Below are 20,614 nucleotides of genomic sequence, written 5' to 3' on the forward strand. Positions count from 1 at the left end.
GTTTATCCTTCTTGAAAAAAACGTCAGAGATGGCATGCTTCCATCATAGGACATTCTAATCTGAATATGCATGCCCTCGTCACATCGCAGCCGCTAAGCAGCTTGAGGCCGGGCCAGTACCGGCATGGGAGACTGGCTGGGAATCACTGGTCCTGTTGACATTTTGTACGTTTTTTTTCCAAGCTTGCCCTTCCGAGTTTATCCTTCTTGAAAAGAACGTCAGAGATGGCACGCTTCCGTCAACGGCCATTCTAAGCTGAATATGCATGCCCTTGTCAGATTGCAGCCGCTAAGCAGCTTGAGGCCGGGCCAGTACCGGCATGGGAGACTGGCTGGGAATCCCTGGTCCTGTTGACATTTTGTACGTTTTTTTTCCAAGCTTTCCCTTCCGAGTTTATCCTTCTTGAAAAGAACGTCAGAGATGGCACGCTTCCGTCAACGGCCATTCTAAGCTCAATATGCATGCCCTCGTCAGATCGCAGCTGCTAAGCAGCTTGAGGCAGGGCCAGTACCGGCATGGGAGACTGGCTGGGAATGCCTTGTCCTGTTGACATTTTGTACGTTTTTTTTCCAAGCTTGCCCTTCCGAGTTTATCCTTCTTGAAAAAAACGTCAGAGATGGCACGCTTCCGTCAACGGCCATTCTAAGCTGAATATGCCTGCCCTCATCAGTTCGCAGCCGCTAAGCACCTTAAGGCCGGGCCAGTACCGGCATGGGAGACTGGCAGGGAATCCCTGGTCCTGTTGACATTTTGTACGTTTTTTTTCCAAGCTTGCCCTTCCGAGTTTATCCTTCTTGAAAAGAACGTCAGAGATGGCACACTTCCGTCAACGGCCATTCTAAGCTGAATATGCATTCCCTCGTCAGATCGCAGCCGCTAAGCAGCTTGAGGCTGGGCCAGTACCTGCATGGGAGACTGGCTGGGAATCCCTGGTCCTGTTGACATTTTGTACGTTTTTTTTCCAAGCTTGCCCTTCCGAGTTTATCCTTCTTGAAAAAAACGTCAGAGATGGCACGCTTCCGTCAATGGCCATTCTAAGCTGAATATGCCTTCCCTCGTCAGATCGCAGCCGCTAAGCAGCTTGAGGCTGGGCCAGTACCGGCATGGGAGACTGGCTGGGAATCCCTGGTCCTGTTGACATTTTGTACGTTTTATTTCCAAGCTTGCCCTTCCGAGTTTATCCTTCTTGAAAAGAACGTCAGAGATGGCACGCTTCCGTCAACGGCCATTCTAAGCTGAATATGCATTCCCTCGTCAGATCGCAGCCTCTAAGCAGCTTGAGGCCGGGCCAGTACCGGCATGGGAGACTGGCTGGGAATCCCTGGTCCTGTTGACATTCTGTATGTTTTTTTTCCAAGCTTGCCCTTCCGAGATTATCCTTCTTGAAAAAAACGTCAGAGTTGGCACGCTTCCGTCAACGGCTATTCTAAGCTGAATATGCATGCCCTCGTCACATCGCAGCCGCTAAGCAGCTTGAGGCCGGGCCAGTACCGGCATGGGAGACTGGCTGGGAATCCCTGGTCCTGCTGACATTTTGTACGTTTTTTTTCCAAGCTTGCCCTTCCGAGTTTATCCTTCTTGAAAAGAACGTCAGAGATGGCACGCTTCCGTCAACGGCCATTCTAAACTGAATATGCATGCCCTCGTCACTTCGCAGCCGCTAAGCAGCTTGAGGCCGGGCCAGTACCGGCATCGGAGACTGGCTGGGAATCCCTGGTCCTGTTGACATTTTGTACGTTTTATTTCCAAGCTTGCCCTTTCGAGTTTATCCTTCTTGAAAAAAACGTCAGAGATGGCACGCTTCCGTCAATGGCCATTCTAAGCTGAATATGCCTTCCCTCGTCAGATCGCAGCCGCTAAGCAGCTTGAGGCTGGGCCAGTACCGGCATGGGAGACTGGCTGGGAATCCCTGGTCCTGTTGACATTTTGTACGTTTTATTTCCAAGCTTGCCCTTCCGAGTTTATCCTTCTTGAAAAGAACGTCAGAGATGGCACACTTCCGTCAACGGCCATTCTAAGCTGAATATGCATTCCCTCATCAGATCGCAGCCTCTAAGCAGCTTGAGGCCGGGCCAGTACCGGCATCGGAGACTGGCTGGGAATCCCTGGTCCTGTTGACATTTTGTACGTTTTATTTCCAAGCTTGCCCTTCCGAGTTTATCCTTCTTGAAAAGAACGTCAGAGATGGCACGCTTCCGTCAACGGCCATTCTAAACTGAATATGCATTCCCTCGTCACATCGCAGCGGCTAAGCAGCTTGAGGCCGGGCCAGTACCGGCATCGGAGACTGGCTGGGAATCCCTGGTCCTGTTGACATTTTGTACGTTTTATTTCCAAGCTTGCCCTTCCGAGTTTATCCTTCTTGAAAAAAACGTCAGAGATGGCACGCTTCCGTCAACGGCCATTCTAAGCTGAATATGCATTCCCTCGTCAGATCGCAGCCTCTAAGCAGCTTGAGGCCGTGCCAGTACCGGCATGGGAGACTGGCTGGGAATCCCTGGTCCTGTTGACTTTCTGTATGTTTTTTTTCCAAGCTTGCCCTTCCGAGTTTATCCTTCTTGAAAAAAACGTCAGAGATGGCATGCTTCCATCATCGGCCATTCTAAGCTGAATATGCATGCCCTCGTCACATCGCAGCCGCTAAGCAGCTTGAGGCCGGGCCAGTACCGGCATGGGAGACTGGCTGGGAATCACTGGTCCTGTTGACATTTTGTACGTTTTTTTCCAAGCTTGCCCTTCCGAGTTTATCCTTCTTGAAAAGAACGTCAGAGATGGCACGCTTCCGTCAACGGCCATTCTAAGCTGAATATGCATGCCCTTGTCAGATCGCAGCCGCTAAGCAGCTTGAGGCCGGGCCAGTACCGGCATGGGAGACTGGCTGGGAATCCCTGGTCCTGTTGACATTTTGTACGTTTTTTTTCCAAGCTTGCCCTTCCGAGTTTATCCTTCTTGAAAAAAACGTCAGAGATGGCACTCTTCTGTCAACGACCATTCTAAGCTGAATATGCCTGCCCTCGTCAGATCGCAGCCGCTAAGCAGCTTGAGGCCGGGCCAGTACCGGCATGGGAGACTGGCTGGGAATCCCTGGTCCTCTTGACATTTTGTACGTTTTTTTTCCAAGCTTGCCCTTCCGAGTTTATCCTTCTTGAAAAGAACGTCAGAGATGGCAAGCTTCTGTCAACGGCCATTCTAAGCTGAATATGCATGCCCTCGTCAGATCGCAGCCGCTAAGCAGCTAGAGACCGGGCCAGTACCGGCATGGGAGACTGGCTGGGAATCCCTGGTCCTGTTGACATTTTGTACGTTTTTTTTCCAAGCTTGCCCTTCCGAGTTTATCCTTCTTGAAAAGAACGTCAGAGATGGCACGCTTCCGTCAACGGCCATTCTAAGCTGAATATGCATTCCCTCGTCAGATCGCAGCCTCTAAGCAGCTTGAGGCCGGGCCAGTACCGGCATGGGAGACTGGCTGGGAATCCCTGGTCCTGTTGACATTCTGTATGTTTTTTTTCCAAGCTTGCCCTTCCGAGTTTATCCTTCTTGAAAAAAACGTCAGAGATGGCACGCTTCCGTCATCGGCTATTCTAAGCTGAATATTTATGCCCTCGTCACATCGCAGCCGCTAAGCAGCTTGAGGCCGGGCCAGTACCGGCATGGGAGACTGGCTGGGAATCCCTGGTCCTGTTGACATTTTGTACGTTTTATTTCCAAGCTTGCCCTTCCGAGTTTATCCTTCTTGAAAAAAACGTCAGAGATGGCATGCTTCCGTCAACGGCCATTCTAAGCTGAATATGCATTCCCTCGTCAGATCGCAGCCTCTAAGCAGCATGAGGCCGGGCCAGTACCGGCATGGGAGACTGGCTGGGAATCCCTGGTCCTGTTGACATTTTGTACGTTTTTTTTCCAAGCTTGCCCTTCCGAGTTTATCCTTCTTGAAAAGAACGTCAGAGATGGCACACTTCCGTCAACGGCCATTCTAAGCTGAATATGCATGCCCTTGTCAGATTGCAGCCGCTAAGCAGCTTGAGGCCGGGCCAGTACCGGCATGGGAGACTGGCTGGGAATCCCTGGTCCTGTTGACATTTTGTACGTTTTTTTTCCAAGCTTGCCCTTCCGAGTTTATCCTTCTTGAAAAGAACGTCAGAGATGGCACGCTTCCGTCAACGGCCATACTAAGCTCAATATGCATGCCCTCGTCAGATCGCAGCTGCTAAGCAGCTTGAGGCAGGGCCAGTACCGGCATGGGAGACTGGCTGGGAATCCCTGGTCCTGTTGACATTTTGTACGTTTTTTTTCCAAGCTTGCCCTTCCGAGTTTATCCTTCTTGAAAAAAACGTCAGAGATGGCACGCTTCCGTCAACGGCCATTCTAAGCTGAATATGCCTGCCCTCATCAGATCGCAGCCGCTAAGCACCTTGAGGCCGGGCCAGTACCGGCATGGGAGACTGGCAGGGAATCCCTGGTCCTGTTGACATTTTGTACGTTTTTTTTCCAAGCTTGCCCTTCCGAGTTTATCCTTCTTGAAAAGAACGTCAGAGATGGCACACTTCCGTCAACGGCCATTCTAAGCTGAATATGCATTCCCTCGTCAGATCGCAGCCGCTAAGCAGCTTGAGGCTGGGCCAGTACCTGCATGGGAGACTGGCTGGGAATCCCTGGTCCTGTTGACATTTTGTACGTTTTTTTTCCAAGCTTGCCCTTCCGAGTTTATCCTTCTTGAAAAAAACGTCAGAGATGGCACGCTTCCGTCAATGGCCATTCTAAGCTGAATATGCCTTCCCTCGTCAGATCGCAGCCGCTAAGCAGCTTGAGGCTGGGCCAGTACCGGCATGGGAGACTGGCTGGGAATCCCTGGTCCTGTTGACATTTTGTACGTTTTATTTCCAAGCTTGCCCTTCCGAGTTTATCCTTCTTGAAAAGAACGTCAGAGATGGCACGCTTCCGTCAACGGCCATTCTAAGCTGAATATGCATTCCCTCGTCAGATCGCAGCCTCTAAGCAGCTTGAGGCCGGGCCAGTACCGGCATGGGAGACTGGCTGGGAATCCCTGGTCCTGTTGACATTCTGTATGTTTTTTTTCCAAGCTTGCCCTTCCGAGATTATCCTTCTTGAAAAAAACGTCAGAGATGGCACGCTTCCGTCATCGGCTATTCTAAGCTGAATATGCATGCCCTCGTCACATCGCAGCCGCTAAGCAGCTTGAGGCCGGGCCAGTACCGGCATGGGAGACTGGCTGGGAATCCCTGGTCCTGCTGACATTTTGTACGTTTTTTTTCCAAGCTTGCCCTTCCGAGTTTATCCTTCTTGAAAAGAACGTCAGAGATGGCACGCTTCCGTCAACGGCCATTCTAAACTGAATATGCATGCCCTCGTCACATCGCAGCCGCTAAGCAGCTTGAGGCCGGGCCAGTACCGGCATCGGAGACTGGCTGGGAATCCCTGGTCCTGTTGACATTTTGTACGTTTTATTTCCAAGCTTGCCCTTCCGAGTTTATCCTTCTTGAAAAAAACGTCAGAGATGGCACGCTTCCGTCAACGGCCATTCTAAGCTGAATATGCATTCCCTCGTCAGATCGCAGCCTCTAAGCAGCTTGAGGCCGGGCCAGTACCGGCATGGGAGACTGGCTGGGAATCCCTGGTCCTGTTGACTTTCTGTATGTTTTTTTTCCAAGCTTGCCCTTCCGAGTGTATCCTTCTTGAAAAAAACGTCAGAGATGGCATGCTTCCATCATCGGCCATTCTAAGCTGAATATGCATGCCCTCGTCACATCGCAGCCGCTAAGCAGCTTGAGGCCGGGCCAGTACCGGCATGGGAGACTGGCTGGGAATCACTGGTCCTGTTGACATTTTGTACGTTTTTTTCCAAGCTTGCCCTTCCGAGTTTATCCTTCTTGAAAAGAACGTCAGAGATGGCACGCTTCCGTCAACGGCCATTCTAAGCTGAATATGCATGCCCTTGTCAGATCGCAGCCGCTAAGCAGCTTGAGGCCGGGCCAGTACCGGCATGGGAGACTGGCTGGGAATCCCTGGTCCTGTTGACATTTTGTACGTTTTTTTTCCAAGCTTGCCCTTCCGAGTTTATCCTTCTTGAAAAAAACGTCAGAGATGGCACTCTTCTGTCAACGGCCATTCTAAGCTGAATATGCCTGCCCTCGTCAGATCGCAGCCGCTAAGCAGCTTGAGGCCGGGCCAGTACCGGCATGGGAGACTGGCTGGGAATCCCTGGTCCTCTAGACATTTTGTACGTTTTTTTTCCAAGCTTGCCCTTCCGAGTTTATCCTTCTTGAAAAGAACGTCAGAGATGGCAAGCTTCTGTCAACGGCCATTCTAAGCTGAATATGCATGCCCTCGTCAGATCGCAGCCGCTAAGCAGCTAGAGACCGGGCCAGTACCGGCATGGGAGACTGGCTGGGAATCCCTGGTCCTGTTGACATTTTGTACGTTTTTTTTCCAAGCTTGCCCTTCCGAGTTTATCCTTCTTGAAAAGAACGTCAGAGATGGCACGCTTCCGTCAACGGCCATTCTAAGCTGAATATGCATTCCCTCGTCAGATCGCAGCCTCTAAGCAGCTTGAGGCCGGGCCAGTACCGGCATGGGAGACTGGCTGGGAATCCCTGGTCCTGTTGACATTCTGTATGTTTTTTTTCCAAGCTTGCCCTTCCGAGTTTATCCTTCTTGAAAAAAACGTCAGAGATGGCACGCTTCCGTCATCGGCTATTCTAAGCTGAATATTTATGCCCTCGTCACATCGCAGCCGCTAAGCAGCTTGAGGCCGGGCCAGTACCGGCATGGGAGACTGGCTGGGAATCCCTGGTCCTGTTGACATTTTGTACGTTTTTTTTCCAAGCTTGCCCTTCCGAGTTTATCCTTCTTGAAAAGAACGTCAGAGATGGCACGCTTCCGTCAACGGCCATTCTAAACTGAATATGCATGCCCTCGTCACATCGCAGCCGCTAAGCAGCTTGAGGACGGGCCAGTACCGGCATCGGAGACTGGCTGGGAATCCCTGGTCCTGTTGACATTTTGTACGTTTTATTTCCAAGCTTGCCCTTCCGAGTTTATCCTTCTTGAAAAAAACGTCAGAGATGGCACGCTTCCGTCAACGGCCATTCTAAGCTGAATATGCATTCCCTCGTCAGATCGCAGCCTCTAAGCAGCATGAGGCCGGGCCAGTACCGGCATGGGAGACTGGCTGGGAATCCCTGGTCCTGTTGACTTTCTGTATGTTTTTTTTCCAAGCTTGCCCTTCCGATTTTATCCTTCTTGAAAAAAACGTCAGAGATGGCATGCTTCCATCATCGGCCATTCTAAGCTGAATATGCATCCCCTCGTCACATCGCAGCCGCTAAGCAGCTTGAGGCCGGGCCAGTACCGGCATGGGAGACTGGCTGGGAATCACTGGTCCTGTTGACATTTTGTACGTTTTTTTTCCAAGCTTGCCCTTCCGAGTTTATCCTTCTTGAAAAGAACGTCAGAGATGGCACGCTTCCGTCAACGGCCATTCTAAGCTGAATATGCCTGCCCTTGTCAGATCGCAGCCGCTAAGCAGCTTGAGGCCGGGTCAGTACCGGCATGGGAGACTGGCTGGGAATCCCTGGTCCTATTGACATTTTGTACGTTTTTTTTCCAAGCTTGCCCTTCCGAGTTTATCCTTCTTGAAAAAAACATCAGAGATGGCACTCTTCCGTCAACGGCCATTCTAAGCTGAATATGCCTGCCCTCGTCAGATCGCAGCCGCTAAGCAGCGTGAGGCCGGGCCAGTACCGGCATGGGAGACTGGCTGGGAATCCCTGGTCCTCTTGACATTTTGTACATTTTTTTTCCAAGCTTGCCCTTCCGTGTTTATCCTTCTTGAAAAGAACGTCAGAGATGGCAAGCTTCTGTCAACGGCCATTCTAAGCTGAATATGCATGACCTCGTCAGATCGCAGCCGCTAAGCAGCTAGAGGCCGGGCCTGTACCGGCATGGGAGACTGGCTGGGAATCCCTGGTCCTGTTGACATTTTGTACGTTTTTTTTCCAAGCTTGCCCTTCCGAGTTTATCCTTCTTGAAAAGAACGTGAGAGATGGCACGCTTCCGTTAACGGCCATTTTAAGCTGAATATGCATGCCCTCGTCAGATCGCAGCCGCTAAGCAGCTTGAGGCCGGGCCAGTACCGGCATGGGAGACTGGCTGGGAATCCCTGGTCCTGTTGACATTTTGTACGTTTTATTTCCAAGCTTGCCCTTCCGAGTTTATCCTTCTTGAAAAGAACGTCAGAGATGGCACGCTTCCGTCAACGGCCATTCTAAGCTGAATATGCATTCCCTCGTCAGATCGCAGCCTCTAAGCAGCTTGAGGCCGGGCCAGTACCGGCATGGGAGACTGGCTGGGAATCCCTGGTCCTGTTGACATTCTGTATGTTTTTTTTCCAAGCTTGCCCTTCCGAGATTATCCTTCTTGAAAAAAACGTCAGAGTTGGCACGCTTCCGTCATCGGCTATTCTAAGCTGAATATGCATGCCCTCGTCACATCGCAGCCGCTAAGCAGCTTGAGGCCGGGCCAGTACCGGCATGGGAGACTGGCTGGGAATCCCTGGTCCTGCTGACATTTTGTACGTTTTTTTTCCAAGCTTGCCCTTCCGAGTTTATCCTTCTTGAAAAGAACGTCAGAGATGGCACGCTTCCGTCAACGGCCATTCTAAACTGAATATGCATGCCCTCGTCACTTCGCAGCCGCTAAGCAGCTTGAGGCCGGGCCAGTACCGGCATCGGAGACTGGCTGGGAATCCCTGGTCCTGTTGACATTTTGTACGTTTTATTTCCAAGCTTGCCCTTTCGAGTTTATCCTTCTTGAAAAAAACGTCAGAGATGGCACGCTTCCGTCAATGGCCATTCTAAGCTGAATATGCCTTCCCTCGTCAGATCGCAGCCGCTAAGCAGCTTGAGGCTGGGCCAGTACCGGCATGGGAGACTGGCTGGGAATCCCTGGTCCTGTTGACATTTTGTACGTTTTATTTCCAAGCTTGCCCTTCCGAGTTTATCCTTCTTGAAAAGAACGTCAGAGATGGCACACTTCCGTCAACGGCCATTCTAAGCTGAATATGCATTCCCTCATCAGATCGCAGCCTCTAAGCAGCTTGAGGCCGGGCCAGTACCGGCATCGGAGACTGGCTGGGAATCCCTGGTCCTGTTGACATTTTGTACGTTTTATTTCCAAGCTTGCCCTTCCGAGTTTATCCTTCTTGAAAAGAACGTCAGAGATGGCACGCTTCCGTCAACGGCCATTCTAAACTGAATATGCATGCCCTCGTCACATCGCAGCGGCTAAGCAGCTTGAGGCCGGGCCAGTACCGGCATCGGAGACTGGCTGGGAATCCCTGGTCCTGTTGACATTTTGTACGTTTTATTTCCAAGCTTGCCCTTCCGAGTTTATCCTTCTTGAAAAAAACGTCAGAGATGGCACGCTTCCGTCAACGGCCATTCTAAGCTGAATATGCATTCCCTCGTCAGATCGCAGCCTCTAAGCAGCTTGAGGCCGTGCCAGTACCGGCATGGGAGACTGGCTGGGAATCCCTGGTCCTGTTGACTTTCTGTATGTTTTTTTTCCAAGCTTGCCCTTCCGAGTTTATCCTTCTTGAAAAAAACGTCAGAGATGGCATGCTTCCATCATCGGCCATTCTAAGCTGAATATGCATGCCCTCGTCACATCGCAGCCGCTAAGCAGCTTGAGGCCGGGCCAGTACCGGCATGGGAGACTGGCTGGGAATCACTGGTCCTGTTGACATTTTGTACGTTTTTTTCCAAGCTTGCCCTTCCGAGTTTATCCTTCTTGAAAAGAACGTCAGAGATGGCACGCTTCCGTCAACGGCCATTCTAAGCTGAATATGCATGCCCTTGTCAGATCGCAGCCGCTAAGCAGCTTGAGGCCGGGCCAGTACCGGCATGGGAGACTGGCTGGGAATCCCTGGTCCTGTTGACATTTTGTACGTTTTTTTTCCAAGCTTGCCCTTCCGAGTTTATCCTTCTTGAAAAAAACGTCAGAGATGGCACTCTTCTGTCAACGACCATTCTAAGCTGAATATGCCTGCCCTCGTCAGATCGCAGCCGCTAAGCAGCTTGAGGCCGGGCCAGTACCGGCATGGGAGACTGGCTGGGAATCCCTGGTCCTCTTGACATTTTGTACGTTTTTTTTCCAAGCTTGCCCTTCCGAGTTTATCCTTCTTGAAAAGAACGTCAGAGATGGCAAGCTTCTGTCAACGGCCATTCTAAGCTGAATATGCATGCCCTCGTCAGATCGCAGCCGCTAAGCAGCTAGAGACCGGGCCAGTACCGGCATGGGAGACTGGCTGGGAATCCCTGGTCCTGTTGACATTTTGTACGTTTTTTTTCCAAGCTTGCCCTTCCGAGTTTATCCTTCTTGAAAAGAACGTCAGAGATGGCACGCTTCCGTCAACGGCCATTCTAAGCTGAATATGCATTCCCTCGTCAGATCGCAGCCTCTAAGCAGCTTGAGGCCGGGCCAGTACCGGCATGGGAGACTGGCTGGGAATCCCTGGTCCTGTTGACATTCTGTATGTTTTTTTTCCAAGCTTGCCCTTCCGAGTTTATCCTTCTTGAAAAAAACGTCAGAGATGGCACACTTCCGTCATCGGCTATTCTAAGCTGAATATTTATGCCCTCGTCACATCGCAGCCGCTAAGCAGCTTGAGGCCGGGCCAGTACCGGCATGGGAGACTGGCTGGGAATCCCTGGTCCTGTTGACATTTTGTACGTTTTATTTCCAAGCTTGCCCTTCCGAGTTTATCCTTCTTGAAAAAAACGTCAGAGATGGCATGCTTCCGTCAACGGCCATTCTAAGCTGAATATGCATTCCCTCGTCAGATCGCAGCCTCTAAGCAGCATGAGGCCGGGCCAGTACCGGCATGGGAGACTGGCTGGGAATCCCTGGTCCTGTTGACATTTTGTACGTTTTTTTTCCAAGCTTGCCCTTCCGAGTTTATCCTTCTTGAAAAGAACGTCAGAGATGGCACACTTCCGTCAACGGCCATTCTAAGCTGAATATGCATGCCCTTGTCAGATTGCAGCCGCTAAGCAGCTTGAGGCCGGGCCAGTACCGGCATGGGAGACTGGCTGGGAATCCCTGGTCCTGTTGACATTTTGTACGTTTTTTTTCCAAGCTTGCCCTTCCGAGTTTATCCTTCTTGAAAAGAACGTCAGAGATGGCACGCTTCCGTCAACGGCCATACTAAGCTCAATATGCATGCCCTCGTCAGATCGCAGCTGCTAAGCAGCTTGAGGCAGGGCCAGTACCGGCATGGGAGACTGGCTGGGAATCCCTGGTCCTGTTGACATTTTGTACGTTTTTTTTCCAAGCTTGCCCTTCCGAGTTTATCCTTCTTGAAAAAAACGTCAGAGATGGCACGCTTCCGTCAACGGCCATTCTAAGCTGAATATGCCTGCCCTCATCAGATCGCAGCCGCTAAGCACCTTGAGGCCGGGCCAGTACCGGCATGGGAGACTGGCAGGGAATCCCTGGTCCTGTTGACATTTTGTACGTTTTTTTTCCAAGCTTGCCCTTCCGAGTTTATCCTTCTTGAAAAGAACGTCAGAGATGGCACACTTCCGTCAACGGCCATTCTAAGCTGAATATGCATTCCCTCGTCAGATCGCAGCCGCTAAGCAGCTTGAGGCTGGGCCAGTACCTGCATGGGAGACTGGCTGGGAATCCCTGGTCCTGTTGACATTTTGTACGTTTTTTTTCCAAGCTTGCCCTTCCGAGTTTATCCTTCTTGAAAAAAACGTCAGAGATGGCACGCTTCCGTCAATGGCCATTCTAAGCTGAATATGCCTTCCCTCGTCAGATCGCAGCCGCTAAGCAGCTTGAGGCTGGGCCAGTACCGGCATGGGAGACTGGCTGGGAATCCCTGGTCCTGTTGACATTTTGTACGTTTTATTTCCAAGCTTGCCCTTCCGAGTTTATCCTTCTTGAAAAGAACGTCAGAGATGGCACGCTTCCGTCAACGGCCATTCTAAGCTGAATATGCATTCCCTCGTCAGATCGCAGCCTCTAAGCAGCTTGAGGCCGGGCCAGTACCGGCATGGGAGACTGGCTGGGAATCCCTGGTCCTGTTGACATTCTGTATGTTTTTTTTCCAAGCTTGCCCTTCCGAGATTATCCTTCTTGAAAAAAACGTTAGAGATGGCACGCTTCCGTCATCGGCTATTCTAAGCTGAATATGCATGCCCTCGTCACATCGCAGCCGCTAAGCAGCTTGAGGCCGGGCCAGTACCGGCATGGGAGACTGGCTGGGAATCCCTGGTCCTGCTGACATTTTGTACGTTTTTTTTCCAAGCTTGCCCTTCCGAGTTTATCCTTCTTGAAAAGAACGTCAGAGATGGCACGCTTCCGTCAACGGCCATTCTAAACTGAATATGCATGCCCTCGTCACATCGCAGCCGCTAAGCAGCTTGAGGCCGGGCCAGTACCGGCATCGGAGACTGGCTGGGAATCCCTGGTCCTGTTGACATTTTGTACGTTTTATTTCCAAGCTTGCCCTTCCGAGTTTATCCTTCTTGAAAAAAACGTCAGAGATGGCACGCTTCCGTCAACGGCCATTCTAAGCTGAATATGCATTCCCTCGTCAGATCGCAGCCTCTAAGCAGCTTGAGGCCGGGCCAGTACCGGCATGGGAGACTGGCTGGGAATCCCTGGTCCTGTTGACTTTCTGTATGTTTTTTTTCCAAGCTTGCCCTTCCGAGTGTATCCTTCTTGAAAAAAACGTCAGAGATGGCATGCTTCCATCATCGGCCATTCTAAGCTGAATATGCATGCCCTCGTCACATCGCAGCCGCTAAGCAGCTTGAGGCCGGGCCAGTACCGGCATGGGAGACTGGCTGGGAATCACTGGTCCTGTTGACATTTTGTACGTTTTTTTCCAAGCTTGCCCTTCCGAGTTTATCCTTCTTGAAAAGAACGTCAGAGATGGCACGCTTCCGTCAACGGCCATTCTAAGCTGAATATGCATGCCCTTGTCAGATCGCAGCCGCTAAGCAGCTTGAGGCCGGGCCAGTACCGGCATGGGAGACTGGCTGGGAATCCCTGGTCCTGTTGACATTTTGTACGTTTTTTTTCCAAGCTTGCCCTTCCGAGTTTATCCTTCTTGAAAAAAACGTCAGAGATGGCACTCTTCTGTCAACGGCCATTCTAAGCTGAATATGCCTGCCCTCGTCAGATCGCAGCCGCTAAGCAGCTTGAGGCCGGGCCAGTACCGGCATGGGAGACTGGCTGGGAATCCCTGGTCCTCTAGACATTTTGTACGTTTTTTTTCCAAGCTTGCCCTTCCGAGTTTATCCTTCTTGAAAAGAACGTCAGAGATGGCAAGCTTCTGTCAACGGCCATTCTAAGCTGAATATGCATGCCCTCGTCAGATCGCAGCCGCTAAGCAGCTAGAGACCGGGCCAGTACCGGCATGGGAGACTGGCTGGGAATCCCTGGTCCTGTTGACATTTTGTACGTTTTTTTTCCAAGCTTGCCCTTCCGAGTTTATCCTTCTTGAAAAGAACGTCAGAGATGGCACGCTTCCGTCAACGGCCATTCTAAGCTGAATATGCATTCCCTCGTCAGATCGCAGCCTCTAAGCAGCTTGAGGCCGGGCCAGTACCGGCATGGGAGACTGGCTGGGAATCCCTGGTCCTGTTGACATTCTGTATGTTTTTTTTCCAAGCTTGCCCTTCCGAGTTTATCCTTCTTGAAAAAAACGTCAGAGATGGCACGCTTCCGTCATCGGCTATTCTAAGCTGAATATTTATGCCCTCGTCACATCGCAGCCGCTAAGCAGCTTGAGGCCGGGCCAGTACCGGCATGGGAGACTGGCTGGGAATCCCTGGTCCTGTTGACATTTTGTACGTTTTTTTTCCAAGCTTGCCCTTCCGAGTTTATCCTTCTTGAAAAGAACGTCAGAGATGGCACGCTTCCGTCAACGGCCATTCTAAACTGAATATGCATGCCCTCGTCACATCGCAGCCGCTAAGCAGCTTGAGGACGGGCCAGTACCGGCATCGGAGACTGGCTGGGAATCCCTGGTCCTGTTGACATTTTGTACGTTTTATTTCCAAGCTTGCCCTTCCGAGTTTATCCTTCTTGAAAAAAACGTCAGAGATGGCACGCTTCCGTCAACGGCCATTCTAAGCTGAATATGCCTTCCCTCGTCAGATCGCAGCCTCTAAGCAGCATGAGGCCGGGCCAGTACCGGCATGGGAGACTGGCTGGGAATCCCTGGTCCTGTTGACTTTCTGTATGTTTTTTTTCCAAGCTTGCCCTTCCGATTTTATCCTTCTTGAAAAAAACGTCAGAGATGGCATGCTTCCATCATCGGCCATTCTAAGCTGAATATGCATCCCCTCGTCACATCGCAGCCGCTAAGCAGCTTGAGGCCGGGCCAGTACCGGCATGGGAGACTGGCTGGGAATCACTGGTCCTGTTGACATTTTGTACGTTTTTTTTCCAAGCTTGCCCTTCCGAGTTTATCCTTCTTGAAAAGAACGTCAGAGATGGCACGCTTCCGTCAACGGCCATTCTAAGCTGAATATGCCTGCCCTTGTCAGATCGCAGCCGCTAAGCAGCTTGAGGCCGGGTCAGTACCGGCATGGGAGACTGGCTGGGAATCCCTGGTCCTATTGACATTTTGTACGTTTTTTTTCCAAGCTTGCCCTTCCGAGTTTATCCTTCTTGAAAAAAACATCAGAGATGGCACTCTTCCGTCAACGGCCATTCTAAGCTGAATATGCCTGCCCTCGTCAGATCGCAGCCGCTAAGCAGCGTGAGGCCGGGCCAGTACCGGCATGGGAGACTGGCTGGGAATCCCTGGTCCTCTTGACATTTTGTACATTTTTTTTCCAAGCTTGCCCTTCCGTGTTTATCCTTCTTGAAAAGAACGTCAGAGATGGCAAGCTTCTGTCAACGGCCATTCTAAGCTGAATATGCATGACCTCGTCAGATCGCAGCCGCTAAGCAGCTAGAGGCCGGGCCTGTACCGGCATGGGAGACTGGCTGGGAATCCCTGGTCCTGTTGACATTTTGTACGTTTTTTTTCCAAGCTTGCCCTTCCGAGTTTATCCTTCTTGAAAAGAACGTGAGAGATGGCACGCTTCCGTTAACGGCCATTTTAAGCTGAATATGCATGCCCTCGTCAGATCGCAGCCGCTAAGCAGCTTGAGGCCGGGCCAGTACCGGCATGGGAGACTGGCTGGGAATCCCTGATCCTGTTGACATTTTGTACGTTTTATTTCCAAGCTTGCCCTTCCGAGTTTATCCTTCTTGAAAAGAACGTCAGAGATGACACGCTTCCGTCAACGGCCATTCTATGCTGAATATGCATGCCCTCGTCAGATCGCAGCCGCTAAGCAGCTTGAGGCAGGGCCAGTACCGGCATGCGAGACTGGCTGGGAATCCCTGGTCCTGTTGACATTTTGTACGTTTTTTTTCCAAGCTTGCCCTTCCGAGTTTATCCTTCTTGAAAAGAACGTCAGAGATGACACGCTTCCGTCAACGGCCATTCTAAGCTGAATATGCATGCCCTCGTCAGATCGCAGCCGCTAAGCAGCTTGAGGCAGGGCCAGTACCGGCATGGGAGACTGGCTGGGAATCCCTGGTCCTGTTGACATTTTGTACGTTTTTTTTCCAAGCTTGCCCTTCCGAGTTTATCCTTCTTGAAAAGAACGTCAGAGATGGCACGCTTCCGTCAACGGCCATTCTAAGCTGAATATGCATGCCCTCGTCAGAACGCAGCAGGTTGAGGCCGGGCCAGTACCGGCATGGGAGACTGGCTGGGAATCCCTCGTCCTGTTGACATTTTGTACGTTTTATTTCCAAGCTTGCCCTTCCGAGTTTATCCTTCTTGAAAAGAACATCAGAGATGGCACGCTTCCGTCAACGGCCATTCTATGCTGAATATGCATTCCCTCGTCATATCGCAGCCGCTAAGCAGCTTGAGGCCGGGCCAGTACCGGCATGGGAGACTGGCTGGGAATCACTGGTCCTGTTGACATTTTGTACGTTTTATTTCCAAGCTTGCCCTTCCGAGTGTATCCTTCTTGAAAAGAACGTCAGAGATGACATGCTTCCGTCAACGGCCATTCAAAGCTGAATATGCATGCCCTTGTCAGATCGCAGCCGCTAAGCAGCTTGAGGCAGGGCCAGTACCGGCATGGGAGACTTGCTGGGAATCCCTGGTCCTGTTGACAATTTGTACGTTTTTTTTCCAAGCTTGCCCTTCCGAGTTTATCCTTCTTGAAAAGAACGTCAGAGATGGCACGCTTCCGTCAACGGCCATTCTAAGCTGAATATGCATGCCCTCATCAGATCGCAGCCGCTAAGCAGCTTGAGGCCGGGCCAGTACCGGCATGGGAGACTGGCTGGGAATCCCTGATCCTGTTGACATTTTGTACGTTTTATTTCCAATCTTGCCCTTCCGAGTTTATTCTTCTTGAAAAGAACGTCAGAGATGACACGCTTCCGTCAACGGCCATTCTATGCTGAATATGCATGCCCTCGTCAGCTCGCAGCCGCTAAGCAGCTTGAGGCAGGGCCAGTACCAGCATGCGAGACTGGCTGGGAATCCCTGGTCCTGTTGACATTTTGTACGTTTTTTTTCCAAGCTTGCCCTTCCGAGTTTATCCTTCTTGAAAAGAACGTCAGAGATGGCACGCTTCCGTCAACGGCCATTTTAAGCTGAATATGCATGCCCTCGTCAGATCGCAGCCGCTAAGCAGCTTGAGGCAGGGCCAGTACCGGCATGGGAGACTGGCTGGGAATCCCTGGTCCTGTTGACATTTTGTACGTTTTTTTTCCAAGCTTGCCCTTCCGAGTTTATCCTTCTTGAAAAAAACGTCAGAGATGGCACGCTTCCGTCAACGGCCATTCTAAGCTGAATATGCCTGCCCTCATCAGATCGCAGCCGCTAAGCAGCTTGAGGCCGGGCCAGTACCGGCATGGGAGACTGGCTGGGAATCCCTGGTCCTGTTGACATTTTGTACGTTTTTTTTCCAAGCTTGCCCTTCTGAGTTTATCCTTCTTGAAAAGAACGTCAGAGATGGCACTCTTCCGTCAACGGCCATTCTAAGCTGAATATGCATTCCCTCGTCAGATCGCAGCCGCTAAGCAGCTTGAGGCTGGGCCAGTACCTGCATGGGAGACTGGCTGGGAATCCCTGGTCCTGTTGACATTTTGTACGTTTTTTTTCCAAGCTTGCCCTTCCGAGTTTATCCTTCTTGAAAAGAACGTCAGAGATGGCACGCTTCCGTCAACGGCCATTCTAAGCTGAATATGCATGCCCTCGTCAGATCGCAGCAGCTTGAGGCCGGGCCAGTACCGGCATGGGAGACTGGCTGGGAATCCCTGGTCCTGTTGACATTTTGTACGTTTTATTTCCAAGCTTGCCCTTCCGAGTTTATCCTTCTTGAAAAGAACATCAGAGATGGCACGCTTCCGTCAACGGCCATTCTAAGCTGAATATGCATGCCCTCGTCAGATCGTAGCCGCTAAGAAGCTTGAGGCCGGGCCAGTACCGGCATGGGAGACTGGCTGGGAATCACTGGTCCTGTTGACATTTTGTACGTTTTATTTCCAAGCTTGCCCTTCCGAGTGTATCCTTCTTGAAAAGAACGTCAGAGATGACACGCTTCCGTCAACGGCCATTCTAAGCTGAATATGCATGCCCTTGTCAGATCGCAGCCGCTAAGCAGCTTGAGGCAGGGCCAGTACCGGCATGGGAGACTTGCTGGGAATCCCTGGTCCTGTTGACATTCTGTATGTTTTTTTTCCAAGCTTGCCCTTCCGAGTTTATCCTTCTTGAAAAAAACGTCAGAGATGGCACGCTTCCATCATCGGCCATTCTAAGCTGAATATGCATGCCCTCGTCACATCGCAGCCGCTAAGCAGCTTGAAGCCGGGCCAGTACCGGCATGGGAGACTGGCTGGGAATCCCTGGTCCTGTTGACATTTTGTACGTTTTTTTTCCAAGCTTGCCCTTCCGAGTTTATCCTTCTTGAAAAGAACGTCAGAGATGGCACGCTTCTGTCAACGGCCATTCTAAGCTGAATATGCATGCCCTCGTCAGATCGCAGCCGCTAAGCAGCTTGAGGCTGGGCCAGTACCGGCATGGGAGACTGTCTGGGAATCCCTGGTCCTGTTGACATTTTGTACGTTTTATTTCCAAGCTTGCCCTTCCGAGTTTATCCTTCTTGAAAAGAACGTCAGAGATAGCACGCTTCTGTCAACGGCCATTCTAAGCTGAATATGCATGCCCTCGTCAGATCGCAGCCGCTAAGCAGCTTGAGGCAGGGCCAGTACCGGCATGCGAGACTGGCTGGGAATCACTGGTCCTGTTGACATTTTGTACGTTTTTTTTCCAAGCTTGCCCTTCCGAGTTTATCCTTCTTGAAAAGAACGTCAGAGATGGCACGCTTCCGTCAACGGCCATTCTAAGCTGAATATGCATTCCCTCGTCAGATCGCAGCCGCTAAGCAGCTTGAGGCTGGGCCAGTACCGGCATGGGAGACTGGCTGGGAATCCCTGGTCCTGTTGACATTTTGTACGTTTTTTTTCCAAGCTTGCCCTTCCGAGTTTATCCTTCTTGAAAAAAACGTCAGAGATGGCACACTTCCGTCAACGGCCATTCTAAACTGAATATGCCTTCCCTCGTCAGATCGCAGCCGCTAAGCAGCTTGAGGCTGGGCCAGTACCGGCATGGGAGGCTGGCTGGGAATCCCTGGTCCTGTTGACATTTTGTACGTTTTATTTCCAAGCTTGCCCTTCCGAGTTTATCCTTCTTGAAAAGAACGTCAGAGATGGCACGCTTCCGTCAACGGCCATTCTAAGCTCAATATGCATTCCCTCGTCAGATCGCAGCCTCTAAGCAGCTTGAGGCCGGGCCAGTACCGGCATGGGAGACTGGCTGGGAATCCCTGGTCCTGTTGACATTCTGTATGTTTTTTTTCCAAGCTTGCCCTTCCGAGTTTATCCTTCTTGAAAAAAACGTCAGAGATGGCACGCTTCCGTCATCGGCCATTCTAAGCTGAATATGCATGCCCTCGTCACATCGCAGCCGCTAAGCAGCTTGAGGCCGGGCCAGTACCGGCATGGGAGACTGGCTGGGAATCCCTGGTCCTGTTGACATTTTGTACGTTTTTTTTCCAAGCTTGCCCTTCCGAGTTTATCCTTCTTGAAAAGAACGTCAGAGATGGCACACTTCCGTCAATGGCCATTCTAAACTGAATATGCATGCCCTCGTCACATCGCAGCCGCTAAGCAGCTTGAGGCCGGGCCAGTACCGGCATGGGAGACTGGCTGGGAATCCCTGGTCCTGTTGACATTTTGTATGTTTTATTTCCAAGCTTGCCCTTCCAAGTTTATCCTTCTTGAAAAAAACGTCAGAGATGGCACCCTTCCGTCAACGGCCATTCTAAGCTGAATATGCATTCCTTCGTCAGATCGCGGCCTCTAAGCAGCTTGAGGCCGGGCCAGTACCGGCATGGGAGACTGGCTGGGAATCCCTGGTCCTGTTGACAATCTGTATGTTTTTTTTCCAAGCTTGCCCTTCCGAGTTTATCCTTCTTGAAAAAAACGTCAGAGATGGCAAGCTTCCATCATCGGCCATTCTAAGCTGAATATGCATGCCCTCGTCACATCGCAGCCGCTAAGCAGCTTGAGGCAGGGCCAGTACCGGCATGCGAGACTGGCTGGGAATCCCTGGTCCTGTTGACATTTTGTACGTTTTTTTTCCAAGCTTGCCCTTCCGAGTTTATCCTTCTTGAAAAGAACGTCAGAGATGGCACGCTTCCGTCAACGGCCATTCTAAGCTGAATATGCATGCCCTCGTCAGATCGCAGCTGCTAAGCAGCTTGAGGCAGGGCCAGTACCGGCATGGGAGACTGGCTGGGAAACCCTGGTTCTGTTGACATTTTGTACGTTTTTTTTCCAAGCTTGCCCTTCCGAGTTTATCCTTCTTGAAAAAAACGTCAGAGATGGCACGCTTCCGTCAACGGCCATTCTAAGCTGAATATGCCTGCCCTCATCAGATCGCAGCCGCTAAGCACCTTGAGGCCGGGCCAGTACCGGCATGGGAGACTGGCAGGGAATCCCTGGTCCTGTTGACATTTTGTACGTTTTTTTTCCAAGCTTGCCCTTCCGAGTTTATCCTTCTTGAAAAGAACGTCAGAGATGGCACACTTCCGTCAACGGCCATTCTAAGCTGAATATGCATTCCCTCGTCAGATCGCAGCCGCTAAGCAGCTTGAGGCAGGGCCAGTACCTGCATGGGAGACTGGCTGGGAATCCCTGGTCCTGTTGACATTTTGTACGTTTTTTTTCCAAGCTTGCCCTTCCGAGTTTATCCTTCTTGAAAAAAACGTCAGAGATGGCACGCTTCCGTCAATGGCCATTCTAAGCTGAATATGCCTTCCCTCGTCAGATCGCAGCCGCTAAGCAGCTTGAGGCTGGGCCAGTACCGGCATGGGAGACTGGCTGGGAATCCCTGGTCCTGTTGACATTTTGTACGTTTTATTTCCAAGCTTGCCCTTCCGAGTTTATCCTTCTTGAAAAGAACGTCAGTGATGGCACACTTCCGTCAACGGCCAT

At 51.2% G+C, this 20,614-nt stretch overlaps 6 pseudogenes; all 6 read left to right on the forward strand.

Annotated features, from left to right (window-relative positions):
* Positions 1-630: 630 nt before the first annotated feature.
* Positions 631-749, forward strand: LOC141051943 (5S ribosomal RNA; annotated as a pseudogene).
* Positions 750-4,353: 3,604 nt separating this feature from the next.
* On the forward strand, positions 4,354-4,472 carry LOC141055562 (5S ribosomal RNA; annotated as a pseudogene).
* Positions 4,473-11,407: 6,935 nt separating this feature from the next.
* LOC141055567 (5S ribosomal RNA) lies at positions 11,408-11,526 on the forward strand (annotated as a pseudogene).
* Positions 11,527-16,886: 5,360 nt separating this feature from the next.
* LOC141052112 (5S ribosomal RNA) lies at positions 16,887-17,005 on the forward strand (annotated as a pseudogene).
* A 1,049-nt stretch (positions 17,006-18,054) lies between these two features.
* LOC141056689 (5S ribosomal RNA) lies at positions 18,055-18,173 on the forward strand (annotated as a pseudogene).
* A 1,841-nt stretch (positions 18,174-20,014) lies between these two features.
* On the forward strand, positions 20,015-20,133 carry LOC141055570 (5S ribosomal RNA; annotated as a pseudogene).
* The last annotated feature ends 481 nt before the right edge of the window (positions 20,134-20,614 follow it).

This window comes from Dendrobates tinctorius, unplaced genomic scaffold (genome assembly GCF_039654945.1).
Source record: "Dendrobates tinctorius isolate UK_male_01 unplaced genomic scaffold, ASM3965494v1 ptg000011l, whole genome shotgun sequence".
Taxonomy (NCBI): domain Eukaryota; kingdom Metazoa; phylum Chordata; class Amphibia; order Anura; family Dendrobatidae; genus Dendrobates; species Dendrobates tinctorius.